General features: G+C 35.9%; 1 protein-coding gene across 4 annotated transcripts in view; it reads left to right on the plus strand.

Annotated features, from left to right (window-relative positions):
• The window catches only part of LOC132546288 (sodium-dependent glucose transporter 1B-like), a 51,275-nt gene that overhangs the window by 12,318 nt on the left and 23,369 nt on the right, over positions 1–15,588 (plus strand). The gene's annotated exons all lie outside the window — the stretch shown is intronic.

The raw sequence follows: 15,588 nt of genomic DNA on the forward strand, positions 1-15,588 counted from the left end.
AATAGTTGAGCAATATCGTCTGATATAGTGATGATTTGAAGGACAACGAGTCTCAGTATATAAAGTATTGACGCAAGAACAGTTAAACAGGCTTGCATTTTAAACGATCATAAAATACAGCTTGTCAGCGTTACAACATGTATCCGACAATTTCGACTTGAACTCCTCAGGCACTCCTTCGCAAATTACGACCAGGCTTTGATAGAGTATCAAACGCGTAAAAAAGCAATAATAAGGAACAATGCACTCGCTTAAATTCTATTTTATTAGCACAGAATTCTGGAGACACATGACGAGAAAAACGTGAGGAAATGGAATGAGGGAAATTGGACAATGTTGTGTGTTTAAGTGAACGCGCCCAGGATCCAGAAGAAATATAACAGTTTGTTGTTACATGAATATGCCTCTTTTTTACTTCAAATAAACACATCGTGTGACACAGGGAAAATAGAGGATTTTTCTTCTCAGTTTATGACGCGTTTGAACATAAAAAAATCACACCGAAGTAAAAGTGACACGAAATGAAGATAATATTGTAAGAATGTGGTGATCTCGGATAAATAACACCTTACAAAGATTGTACAAATGTCACTCAAGTGAATATCACCTTTTAATACGAATTTAGAGCTAGATACAGTAGAGCCAAACAATGAATTAAACTGAATTTTTGTCTTTCGAAATATTCTATTCGAATACCGACGTGCCGAACAAATATTCGAGAATTCGTTGCCATTCCTTATACAGGTGTATGTACCAACGGTGAAAATGCCTGGACGTTTTAAAAAGACAATACACCTCTTGTAATTGAAGAAAAGAAAAATGAAAATGTTTTTGAAAATGTTAGGATACTAATTTATGGACTTAACTAAAATGTTCTTTATAGCAAACATGTAAACCACGTGCAGTCGTCTGTCATTGACGGTGCCAAATTAGCATCGCTAAAATTCGCAACAAAACGCTTTCTAAATATCTCGCTTGGCAATCGATGGATTTTAAAACTACATAGATAAAAGTTATTGCTTTCCCACCTGTCAAGGTTACAACACCTACATCTCACGGTTGATGCGCAACTCTCGCGGGTTAAATGACAGCAATCTAATTGTGCTGATATGTAAAACTGTAATTGTTTTAACTTTGTGTTGTATTATCGTTTTTAGGAGGAATCGCTGATTTGTATATGGACGTCGATTGTTTGAGTCTATGGAGCTGCCAGTCCCGTGTCAGATGGATGTACATGTCGACAAACCTTAAGAGAGCATGGGAAAATAATATCTTTAGTGCTCAAATGTGGGCGGTAGATGACTTTGATATTGAACAATCCTTTCTCGATTATGGTACAATGTATACTAAGTGTTTTACGATTACCGATTGTAAATACACTCGAAGGAATACTTCCAAAATAAGCACACAAATATTCTGATATTTAAACATTCGTCTCTAAATTAGGACAATACATACATATGAATATAAGATAATAGCAGAATTTAATAGCTTGTGTTAAATCTAACTTCAATTCTGCCTAATGATTGCCACAGTATACACAACACATTTGGCAAACAATGAATTCAATTGCAGCTTGTGTGTCCTTTTATGACTAGTCATTATTATATGGGGTTACATGATTGAAATCTAAGCGTACAAATATTGAAATGTAGATGGAGATGTTAATTCCCAAGTGATCTTTCTATAAAGTCTTCTTTTCCAAATACAACCAAATTGTTTATAGAAGGGCATGCGAACGCTATCACGGGGGTTACAACCCTTTTGATATCAGTACCTAAATATGGGACTTTCAAGACCGATTAAAACCGGATTGTAATGACAGGAAGATAAACTACTTGACACACATTAACACTTCAGAGACAAAATGCACTTAACTCAGTATGGGTATCGATAAAAGGTGTCTATTTTTAAACATCCCACGCTGTTTATGTGGTTTATGATATGTAGATAGATATGTAACCCAGTAACTAAATTAGGGTCGTATGTTTTTACCGCCAATATTTGATAGAAACTTCTCATCTAGAAAGGTCTTTTGATATCCTTGATTTTTTCTATAGGGACATATTTATCACTTAGGAAACTGTGTCATGGCCACTAGACCAGATTGAAAAAAAATGAAGACAGATGATCTTGCACTATTCACGGGATGGAAACATAATCTCGTATGGCTGCCACCAGGAGAAGGCGCCACTGACGGGCGCTATGGAAACGTTTGTCAGTGGCACCCAAATGAACCCGAATGTTGAGAGGCTTTACAACCACAAACGTAAAACCAATAATAATGAATATCACAGTGAAGTAACAATATAATGCCTTGCGCTCAGTCGAATAATACTTTGACATCTATTGTAGACGGGAAACATTAATCTCCCGAGGCTGCTTGAAAGAAAAAACTATTTGTAAAATGGCCAAAATTTAAATTGAACGTTTTTCCATAACGATATTGTTACCCTTGATTGGTGTTGTGATACATCAGAAAAATAACCCGCGTACGTGATTTTCATAGAATCGAAATGACTTTTAGATTATATGAAGAAGTCTTCTGTGGAAGGCATGGTATTCCTATTGTCGCAACATAAATACCTGTAAGAGACAGCGCACAGCACATGTCACAGAAATGTTAAATATGTAGCTACTAGTGGCGCCCATAAAGTTTTATCACAATGAAATACCGTTGAGGATACGTCAGCATAATAGATCTATGTTACATTTCATCTGAAGTCGAACTTGGATCAGAGAGTATTTGCATGTAGTCTTGAATCATGATCGTCATTACGTATATCATGATCATTACAATATCTATATAATTAGGTTGCTAATAAACAAGTGGTCTAGAATTCTTTATTTTACACACACAGTTTACCACGTGTATACGGGGAATACAAAGCAGTGAAAAGCAGTTCGAACCAAAAAAGCAGACCTCCTTTCACCACACGCCGTTTTCATTTTACAGATTTAAAACTTCTTACAGAAAACTTCAAACCCCCAATACAACATAGTGATTGGAACAATGAAGTAAAGGCCAAAAAAGGGAACATGGAGGCACTGAGACAAGACTACCCTTATTTGTCCCCGAATGATATCCATTATACAGAGTAAAGCAGCAAGACAAGATCCCCCTTATCTGTTTCCGAATGGTATCCATATTATTGAATAAAGCAAGGAGACTAGATTGTCGTTATCTGTTTCCGGATGGTATCCATATTATAGAATAAAGCAAGGAGACTAGATTGTCGTTATTTGTTTCCGAATGGTATCCATTCTATAGAATAATGCAAGGAGACTAGATTGTCGTTATCTGTTTCCGAATGGTATCCATATTATAGAATAAAGCAAGGAGACTAGATTGTCGTTATCTGTTTCCGAATGGTATCCATTCTATAGAATAAAGCAAGGAGACTAGATTGTCGTTATCTGTTTCCGAATGGTATCCATATTATAGAATAAAGCAAGGAGACTAGATTGTCGTTATCTGTTTCCGAATGGTATCCATTCTATAGAATAAAGCAAGGAGACTAGATTGTCGTTATCTGTTTCCGAATGGTATCCATATTATAGACTAAAGCAAGGAGACTAGATTGTCGTTATCTGTTTCCGAATGGTATCCATATTATAGAATAAAGAAACGAGACAAGATTCCCCTTATCTGTTTCCGAATGGTATCCATATTATAGACTAAAGCAAGGAGACTAGATTGTCGTTATCTGTTTCCGAATGGTATCCATATTATAGACTAAAGCAAGGAGACTAGATTGTCGTTATCTGTTTCCGAATGGTATCCATATTATAGAATAAAGCAAGGAGACTAGATTGTCGTTATCTGTTTCCGAATGGTATCCATTCTATAGAATAAAGCAAGGAGACTAAATTGTCGTTATCTGTTTCCGAATGGTATCCATATTATAGAATAAAGCAAGGAGACTAGATAGTCGTTATCTGTTTCCGAATGGTATCAATATTAGAGACTAAAGCAAGGAGACTAGATTGTCGTTATCTGTTTCCGAATGGTATCCATATTATAGAATAAAGCAAGGAGACTAGATTGTCGTTATCTGTTTCCGAATGGTATCCATATTATAGAATAAAGCAAGGAGACTAGATTGTCGTTATCTGTTTCCGAATGGTATCCATATTATAGAATAAAGAAACGAGACAAGATTCCCCTTATCTGTTTCCGAATGGTATCCATTCTATAGAATAAAGCAAGGAGACTAGATTGTCGTTATCTGTTTCCGAATGGTATCCATTCTATAGAATAAAGCAAGGAGACTAGATTGTCGTTATCTGTTTCCGAATGGTATCCATTCTATAGAATAAAGCAAGGAGACTAGATTGTTGTTATCTGTTTCCGAATGGTATCCATATTATAGAATAAAGCAAGGAGACTAGATTGTCGTTATCTGTTTCCGAATGGTATCCATATTATAGAATAAAGCAAGGAGACTAGATTGTCGTTATCTGTTTCCGAATGGTATCCATATTATAGAATAAAGCAAGGAGACTAGATTGTCGTTATCTGTTTCCGAATGGTATCCATATTATAGAATAAAGCAAGGAGACTAGATTGTCGTTATCTGTTTCCGAATGGTATCCATATTATAGAATAAAGCAAGGAGACTAGATTGTCGTTATCTGTTTCCGAATGGTATCCATTCTATAGAATAAAGCAAGGAGACTAGATAGTCGTTATCTGTTTCCGAATGGTATCCACATTATCGGATAAAGCAAGGACACTAGATTGTCGTTATCTGTTTCCGAATGGTATCCATTCTATAGAATAAAGCAAGGAGACTAGATTGTCGTTATCTTTTTCCGAATGGTATCCTCGCTATAGAGGATGGTGCCGGGACATGCTTGCTGTTATCTGTTTCCGGATGGAATCAATTCTATAGAGGAAGGCGACGGGACAAGATTGCCGTTATTTACCTCCGAATGGTATCCACGCTATAGAGGAAGGCGCTGGGACAAGATTGCTGTTATCTGTCTCCGGATGGAATCAATTCTATAGAGGAAAACGCCGAGACAATATTGCTGTTATCTGTCACCGTTACGTCGTTTATTAGGTACATTGTATTACGTGAATTATTATTAAATACAGGCATATAACCTTATTTGCTATTTGCACCATAATGCACAAAATTTTGTTTACATTTGTATATTTTCACTATATTAAATTCGCCAGGGAAAAAAACAAAAAGGACAAAGGAGGATAGGTATCGAGAATTCAGCGTGTTGCATGGTGTCCACTAACAAGTCCACAAATGATACCAGATAGGATACCAGATTATCACATCAGATGTTTCCGGTCAATCCCACTTAGATACTCAGCCAAGCGGTCATGATAAGATATGTAATGGTGGGTATATTTACTGATGGTATGAAAGGTACGATGAAAAAGACATGTTAGTAACGTTTTTTTCGTGAATATTGTCAGTCAAATGTTCCTTTTATAGTCAGTATTACTGATTTACATATAGTCGTGATCGTCTTCATCATTATAATTAAATATATCGTTTTGCGTTTGACGTTTTGTGTGTTCGTGTACAGTTTACAGGTTATCACAGTAATTACAGGTTAAAACAATACCTTGTATCAAATATATCTTTAGAAAGTATTTCATTCCTCAGTGAGATATGAAATATTTGATGGTGCCTGGCGGTTTTATTGTTGTTTACTTGGAACGCTACCTACTTTGATTCGCCAAGCTCTATTATGACTTTATATGGTAAATACCATACTGTCAACATGACTGTATATTGTAAATTGTCATTACTCAAATATTAAAATCTAATCGGCTTAAACGTTGTCTGAATTTAATTATATGTAACTTCAATCAAGTGAAAACATTCATTTGATTGTGTGAAGTAGAAGACGCTTACACTTCTAGAGCACCTGGTCTCATTTTCCTTGTCTTCTTCATGAATTTTCCGTAAATCTTTCTTTTGTTCTTATATTTCCATAACTTTATCGAATTTCAGTTATGTCAGTGCTAGCACTGACATTTTGTTTTTGTTTTCTTTTGGACATATTGTGTCCTTCATTGCTCGCCCTAATGAGTTTTTACTGTGTTGGGGGACTGATAAGGATTATGAACAGATACTTGAATTTGAAAAAAAAAAAAATATAATGAATTAAGGTAATATATATTTTTGTGTATATTGTGGAACGGGATTGAGAGTTTAAACATGGTTACAGACATTATCTCGAGTATAATGATTCATAAAAGAGAAGTTGTTTCGCTGGAAGTGCTGTTAGAGTGATTACCCTAAAACATTATGAATGAAATAGCTAAGTTAACGTGGGAATGAAAGTAAAGAAAGACATATTCATAACTTGGTAGAATATAACAAACAAACAGAAGACTAGGTCATCGAATAAACATGAACATGACCGATTATACCTAAATTCTTAACCGACAAATGTCACTAGAGCAAACACTGTAAATGGTTTGGTTTACATTGCTTGATATACTATCAGCAGCCAGCTTCATTTTAAGACTGCCTCCCACTGTATGCGAGGTTTTTTTTAATCACGTGTGAGGCTTCGATATGTACGTGGAAGGCTTCTTGCATTAGTGTTAAATGAAGCTGATTTTACAGTGCTACCTTATTGCAATGTACTCCAAGAGTCACACGGCAGAACACCCCAGCCGGTCACATGAGATTGACAACTGGCAAACAAGTCGTTATGCTAGCAAAATACTGAACGTTAAATGTCGTTCTCAAGGACACAATAATGCAAGCGCAGACCGGTCCTTTCGCAGTTTTCAGAGAACCACGCACCATCAAGGTAGTTTACGTACACGTAAAAACATTGTCAGCGTGTTGCTGACACGCGCTCTGTTTCGGTGAAACATTCATTCAAATTATTAAGCTTCTAATGCCGTTGGCCGATTTGTTAAAATCTCCATTCTACCAAACGGTAGATTGGACCCTGTGCATTAGAATACTTCATCTTTACTGAAAAATGTCGAAACTCCTTACGATGTCCTTGCATGATCTGCCAAACACATTACCAAATGTCACACAGTTCTTAGTAACAAATCACTTTAAAAATAGAAGCGATATTCTGGAATACTGTAGAATCGATTCATGTATTACATCAGATACATACAACACATAGAATTTCGGTTTACCAGTAATACTTTGGATTCCTTGTGACTTTGACAAGATCTAGTTAGAAAACTCAACGTGTTTTATCTTGTGAGGAATTCCGATGGTTTCTGCATCCTTATGTGTCAACGAATCACCTATGTTACAATTTGTCAATTAAACAGCGTTAATTGTTCTCATAAACTACACTCTAGCATTCTAGTGACTAATTTTGCCACCATTGGTGCCCATTTATATTTATCACCGTTTCTAAGATACTGTTTATGACTCTCTTTGTCATATTTAAATGCAGGAATCTGTTTGGCGTTTCACGACTCTCTCATTTAACTGTTTACTGACTTCTACATTTTCTAAAATGAAAGTACAGATTGTTTGCAAGTTGGCTTCCTCGTTATCAGATAAGATTTAGAGATTTTGTCTGTCGTGCTTAACGCAGCTAAAGATCGCAAAAGATAATTAATTGTTAGCATGCAAACATTAGTTCGTGCATTTAAAATCGTCACGTCGTAATTTTTCGTTGCGTAACAAAGTTATGTTTACTGTTGTATAGTAAACAACATCTACCGTCAGTAACATCCTACACAAACTCGCAAATATATGCCCTTGCAGACTTTTCATCTCGAGAGCACTAGTCTGTGGTTTTGTTACGATTTACATGGTCGTCAAAACACGGTCTATGAACCGGAAGACATCAAACATATATATACCATGGACCTTAACGGTTAACGGGTTAGGGAAAACATTAAAATATGAATTTATTTCGTATATATTATTTTATATCATTTTCACCATTCAGCTCGGACGACAAAAAAATCCAAATGGCACAAATTAAAAACTTAAGCAAAAAATAAGATGTAAGAGTTGTTCGTGATGTTGATGGTTGATTGTGAGCAAACAACCAAATATAGAAAAAAGACTGCACCAACAGTAAATTTTCGCTTTGCTTTGTGTGTTTGTTTTGTTTTGTCAGTTCAGTTTTCTTTTCTATAGGTGTAACAGAGTTTCAATGGAAACACAAAGAGTGGAAAATAATAAACAGCAAAAAATCAAATTAAAAAGAAAAAAGTTTAACTTCAAACAAATTTCATTGAGTCATCAAAGCTGTTTTGGTATCTTCCGCTATTGAAACCTGTTCGGAAAGGATGGTGCCAGATTTTGGCATTCACTGATTAGCCCTATTCTTTTTAGTAAGATAATTCTTGTGTTATCAGCCGAGCAAGCTCTTACTGGGTATACATGTACCGATACAATACTCTAGTTTACGAACAGAAGATTATCCTTTTTGTCATGAATTGGGATAAGTTGTTTACAGTCATGCATATCTTGATTAATTTCGCTGGTCCAGGAACTTCTGCATCTAAAAACAATCATTTGATATAGTTTTCTTATCGGTTTTATTTAATTGTTAACTATCTGTTGACATTATCAGTAGGAATGCACTTCGTAAAACACTATTTAAACATTCAAAACGTCTTTAAGTGCCCTTAGCTGTTGATAGGACGTTAAACGATATCAAAACAAAACCAAGCCCCTCATGACCTTCGAGGTCCCGATAACGGTAGCCCAAGCAGGTCATAGGATGCATCATATCTTTTTATCTCTAGGGGACCACTTGTGATTTTTATCAAATAAGAAATTATTTCATCTTGGGCTTGGAGAACAAAAGTTATACTTAAAACCGAGGCTGACCTCTGTTGTAGCTGGAGTCCCTCCTCCCCATCAACCAGTGTGCTCAGCAATTTTTAGAAGTATTTGTTATTATTCCCACCTGCATGGAATCTGTTAAATTATTATCCGATACAAAGAGCAAATATTATACAGAGGATGGTTTCCTTATTTATGGCTTGACATATCCACTGGGTGACAACATGAATACGTTATCACTATCTACAACTACAGGATGTGAAACGCTAAACCAAACGGAACACATTGTTTCATTCTTTATTCTCAAGGGTCTGACTTTCTGTTTAGCATTTGTCGTAAGTTCATCATAGGGACACCGTTTTTACCAGATGATATGGAAAAAGTGTATTGGCAAGAGACGTTTTTCTTCTTGATATACGGCAAGCCGATTTAAAGCATATATTCGTAAATCTCCTAACTCTGTTTGGGATTGAATGTTATTTGGATATAAAATGTCAGGTTGCGTTCTTTGATCATCATGGCAGAAAGCTTTATCACGTTCCGATGCTAACTGTAATTGAAAAGAATCTTTTCCGTAGATTTTAATGATAACTAGAAGATGTATTCGTCTCTTGTCTGTTGTATAACACGCTCTGTCGGTAATACTGAATCGTGCTTCCAGCATATTCCTGTGTGAAGTCATTAACGCTGATGCCATCAAACCTGCCTCGTTTTGAGAAACAACACGATACGTTTGCATGTGAAAATAATGACAGAACTGTATATTAACGCGTTTTGAACACCAGTTACAAGTTCCTGTAAGCCGAAATAGAAGATACTCATTAAAAAGAAAGGATAACAAATTTTGTTTGTGAATTTACCATAGTCATGTGATAAAAGGTTTTGTACTTTTCACATTGGAGTAATTGCCTACTGACTTGCTAAGGTTGGCCAAATTTTACGTGGCAGGTGTCGTTAAAGATACTTACCCTTTCGGAACGCCTGATCTTTTTCTTCTAGTGCTTTTTCAGCAGACTCTGTGTAATGTTTTTCATTTGTTGATATGTAGAACTTATTTGATTGAATTTGAGTTTGGGCTATGATTATGTTCATATACTGGCATTTTATGGAGTTTCTTTTTCTTGAATGCATGTACATGAGATAATGACTCTACGACATTTTATGTAACTGCTCAGTCTGAACAAGAGAAAATAGTGATTTCATGATGACTATTTTTCATTTCCAAATTCTGTTTAGTTTTAATATTTTCACCCGCAACCTGCCACAATCACAAGCAGCCAACAGACGCACTCACTAAGCAAACACCACTTAGCAGTCCTTGAGTAATCATTTTTGTCCATAGGACGTTAAGCAATAGAAAACCAAACCAAATATATCAATATCTGTGGTCATTTATAGACGGAATCCCTATTGCAAGTTCAATGCATATGGTTTGTTTTTTCGAGAAGTGGTGATATGTTTGTGTATGTCTCCCTGTGAGTTTCAATTCAATGACACTGCTGGAATCAGAAAACATTCAAAATATGGTTTTTAAGACGGTGGTCTTACTGGATGGACAAAGATGTGCAAAAAAATTGCTTGCAATGCAACAACAACTGATTTTGGACTTAGACAATAGTAACATTCGGCATAATCATATCAAAATTAGTTCGGGATAATTTGGTCTAAAAATAAATGGGTAAATGTACATTGACGTGCGTGAACACCTCCCTCCTCCCCATTGCACCATGATTTCTTTTTCTCTATCGTTTGTCTGTCGATGTTACCAAGGTAGCCGTGTCTATGTTACCATGGTTGTTGTGAAGGAATCACATTCTACGCGCGAAGCTCTTGTGATGTGACGTTATCTTTTATATAGGTTTGTGAAAAAATTCTTTAGTAGGTAAGAGAAATTGGTTTGAATCATGAATTCCAAACTGAACCATTTCAAAGGATCGTCCTCCAGGCGGTATTCATATCTTTTTAATATTGAAATTTTGGATGGAAGATTGTCATATTTTTTCTGTGTAGCTGTAACTTGTTATCTATATCACAATATATGACTTTGTATGACATTTTTCATTTTCTAACTGAAATTCTGCGTGTATTTGAATTATCTTTATTTTCGATATACTTTGTCTAACTGTTGGCACTTGTAACGTTTTCTAGTGTAATGTTTTAGATATAACAATAACGATGACTTATTTATAAGTTTGCTATATAAATACCCTTTTCTGATGGCTCAGACCCGACTCATTCTAGATTGGTCGTTTTTGACATGCAATCAAAATAAAACAAGGATATATTCCTCTATAGAACAGAAACATATTCAACCACAGCAATTCGTCAGGATTCTGATGTATATGGAGACCTGGCTCCTATTGCTGAAAGCTTGGTTATACTTGATTAGTGAAAATATTACGTTGCTGCCACTAAAAAGGGAAATTGAAACTTACAAAATCAATCTGATATGTCAATACATATCCGCAGCTATAAACATTCCAAATTTTGTTTAATTTAAAGTTTGAAAATTAACATTAAACTTTGACAAAGCTGTGCAAAAATTTAACTTGCAATGCAACAACAACTGATTTATCGATATATGTGGCCAAACAAAACACAACAATAAACGTCTTTATTGTATCTCTGTGACCAATCCGCTTATGATTCCTGGCCTGTATACGTTCATAAACAAACCGACATTAACAAACGAGGGAAGATTGATAAAGCAATGAGAGTTTATAAACTGACAGAACACTCAATAACCTTGACGGATAAATGAAATAGAAATAACTCAGATAAAAAAGGAACAGGTCTTTTAATGGATACGCCAGTCACTTGATGCCGAGTAACATGTCCCGTAACTCATTGATCAAACCCACCCTAATGAATGTTGGATTAAAAAAGTGCAACCCTGTGGATACGGGTCGATATTCAGGACCGAATACAGAAAGAGAGCTTCCAGGCGAAACTTGTATAGTTTGTGCTTTATTCGTTTTTCACAAAAACCCGTCCGTTTGTTACTTATTGTTCCTCATCAATATTTCATATTTTTCCCCTTTTTTATCAGTCATGCATGAATGAACTCGACATAAAAGCAAGGACTACAAAGGATTTGTCCGGATAATTTAATAGCTTCAGAGGTACTTTTTTCATTTGTAACGTCATACTGGTAACCGAACTGGAAATTGTAATATTTCCCTTGAGGGTGGGACATTACGCTAATATAGATTTTCTGCCTTCATTTTTTTTCTCCTTTTATCTATTTATTTTTTCTCGCTGTGTTCGTTTTTCTGGTACTGATTTATTTGATAAATTTATAACTGAAGTAAATAGTAAGGGTAAATAAATTATCCAAATTTTCTAACCTTATGGAATTGGGGAAGTAGATTCACAAAAATGCTACACTGCTGTCACTATATTATAGTACACAAGCACCTCACACGAATTCTCAACTTTAATGTAGGTGCCAAAAATGTTTAAAAAGAATGCAGATATGTGGCCCAAGCACAGACAGGTAAGACCGGAAATGAGGTGAATACCGTTACGTTTTAGTAAAGATTACCTAAAGACAACGTAAATGTAATGTAACCACAGTACTATTTATAACCCGTAGATTTTACAAAAAAGGAGGATTCAAATAAATTGTTCCGGCTCTTTCTCCTCTGATGAGTTGATATTTATGTCCAAGATAGCAAGTGGTAGACACTGCGGATGGACTTTTAATATACGGGGTTTGTCATAACCTGCATGCCACGTTTTCATTCATTTTAATAGGGTTACAGTTCATAATATACATATGTTCTGGACATTATTTAATAAAATTATCTGATATAAGCAAAATCCTAATCTAGATTCTGACTTTTCTTTCTTTTCTCTGTTGCCTTCTTGTCTTCAAACCTAAGGCCCTTAGCATCCAGATGGTGCTTCCAAGGAAAGGCATGAGTTTATAAAAGTGCGTAAAACGTTAAGAAACGGTAATGTTTTGTAAAATTCGATCTCGTCAGCACTTTCTCGCAAAATGTCACATGACTACACATCTGAAGATTCTGATGGCTTGCGAGATGTATTTAAACGCAGGAAATTATATAAATATTACAGAGACACGTTCGAATCCAGTCTTCGTGACAAATGATCATAGAAATGCCTTCACAATGCCATTACTAATTGGTGAGATCAGTGATCGTAGTCTGGACTTGCCAACATAATGGACCTGTCTTCCGTATTAGGGGCACCCATACTATCTGTATATCTAGATGCACATACTGGAATACCACCATTATTCAAAGAGCTAGTTTTTTTCCTGTGGGAACAGAAAGAGATTCAAAGAATAAGATTGATAACATATGGACAAGAGATAGTGACTTGGACATTTGCGAGTGTAGAGCTTTTGAACCCAATTATTTTGATCCAGCTGTAAAGCTCCAACTTTCACTGCCGCGCGAACCTAGGGAGGAACGAAGATTGTTGCAGTGTCCATTAAAACGGAGCAAAGGGAAAAGGTTTTGAAGGAGAGCTCATCGAGAAAGTAGTATTTTCTGTGAAAGGCACAGAGAACAAGGCCTTAACTGAAGATGAGTTTGGTAATTGGAATAAGGAGGTTTCCACATCTTATGAGCATGAACCGTCTGGCTGTCACAAAGAGGCTGCACATTATGTATAAAAGCACAATTACAACCCAATCGAGAAAGACTAAGATATACGGAGGCAAACACTTCTAAAACAAATATCCTCGGTATGGTACCTTCTTGATAATAGTTTGCCCCTGCGAAGTTCACATAGACGACAACGGAATTTTCATGATGCTTCTTCGGTTAAGATCCAATGATTGTCCAGAACTTCAATCCTGGATCTTGGATAGTAAATTGATGTTATTTGAAGAAGTGAACGAGCAAATTCCACTTCTTCCGAAACGTGATGCATTGCTCCTTAAACAAAACTGGAAACGTTTACAATCACGCCAAACTTGGGGCCGTTCTGTCAAACAAGACTGACAGTGCGTAAAGGGGCGATTGATTCGAATACTTAAAAAGTACTAGATGCTTCTGGAAATATTGTTTAGCACAAACATCTCAACGTCTGATGAGTACTCCAGACGAGATGACAGACAAGCTTCCATGATGGAAAATTTTAGTACGTTCTTGGGATGGAATGTAATACACTTGACACCATCGATTTAGTGTATTAAAACATCAATGATGGACACTCCAAGGGCTGCAACGCAAATTAAGATTTACTTGAAAGATAGCGAAATGTCAATTTGTATAGTACGCTCTAGGAGAGAGTTTAGGAAGAAGCTAGCTAGTACAAAATGTACAAAGAGAATAGAAGAATGTCAGTCACACTCTTACAGATCCCAAGGACCGAAGGAATACAAGAGACAACATTATTTTGAATGTTACGATTTGGGCAAAGTGGAGCTAGAAAATAGGTTTCATCAGAAGAACATTGACAGAGTAAAGGGCATTCAATGTCTGCTGTTGAATAAAGCAAACGTTCATGTAGAAGGACCGAGCCGTACCAGATTTCGTTTCCATACTGTATTCCGGTGGTGTATCCGTCGAGAAATTATCGATACAGATATGATTAGTTCAAAAGCATTTCGCAGGGTAAGTGAGAAAATGACCAAAATCAATACAATATGACAACATCTATCAGAAAACACGGCGACCTAATGCCTCCTGAAGATATATATCTGCCGGCTCTGCTCACAGCGGCGGCTCAAGTTTATTTTCTTCTCTTCGAAGGATCAAGACCTATGTGCTTGGGATGATGGTGTTAGAATGACTGAACAATTGCATGCTGTGTTATGTGCACATGAACGTTGTGGAAAATGAAAACCCGGCTGAGAAAAAGATATGGACAGTTCTAAGTAGAGTTTAACATTGAATACCTCGGTTTTTTTATTATAATTTTATGATACATGTATCATGATATCAATAAAATATTCTGCTGTGCGTAAGTTCCGCGATTGCTTCCCTTCTATTAGAGATGTTGAAGTGTTGATTAGTATAAGAAAATAGCAAAAATAGCGTGCGATTAGTTCGGTGCGGAAGGTTTTGGGTCCCCTACACGCATACACGATCGGAAAGATATTCAATTTTAGACACAAGACACAATGAATGTAATTCAGCACAAGATCATTGCGATGTCAGAAATGGCGAACCTGTGCCGTGACACTGACTTTTCCGAAGATAAAATATGCTGTCCGTTATTAATTTTTTAAATTTAAATAAGTTATATTCAACATTTGACAGCAAACATGGTAGATATTTAAATATCAAACACAAATCACTTACTGGATGGTATTCGTTATCATCTATTTTAAAAATACAAAAAAAAAAAAAAAAAAAAATCAAGAAAATACCAACATGACACCACAATCATAATCCACACTCAAATTCCATTAGATCATGGCAAATTATTATCAAAAGAAAGATTTACATGGAGACTCTTGAAAAACTACAAGAAAAAATAAGACTAGGTGTTCCTGAAGAGTAAGCGTCTTCAGCTTCATCAACACCACCCGCCATGTAAACCAAAATAAGTAGTTCGAGATAATGTCATATTAATTGGTATGTGACCCGATTAGAGATATCGAACACAATAGCATGGCAGGATTTAATGCTCTCTTCTTATAAACTACATCGTAATGCTATTGTAAAACGCTATCCTACAGCAAGCAGGCTAGCCAGAAAATGTCTCGTAACGAGGTGTTATGATTGGAACAGCTCTTCTAGAATCGAACGAAGAGAGACAACTCAAAAATAACTAGAGAGAAATTAAGGGTCGCGTTCCAAACTTCCCTCAAAAATTTTGCACAGGAAATAAACAGCAAATAACTAGATAT

This window comes from Ylistrum balloti, unplaced genomic scaffold (genome assembly GCF_031769215.1).
Source record: "Ylistrum balloti isolate Yb309-2 unplaced genomic scaffold, AGI_CSIRO_Ybal_v1 Utg369882, whole genome shotgun sequence".
NCBI lineage: Eukaryota > Metazoa > Mollusca > Bivalvia > Pectinida > Pectinidae > Ylistrum > Ylistrum balloti.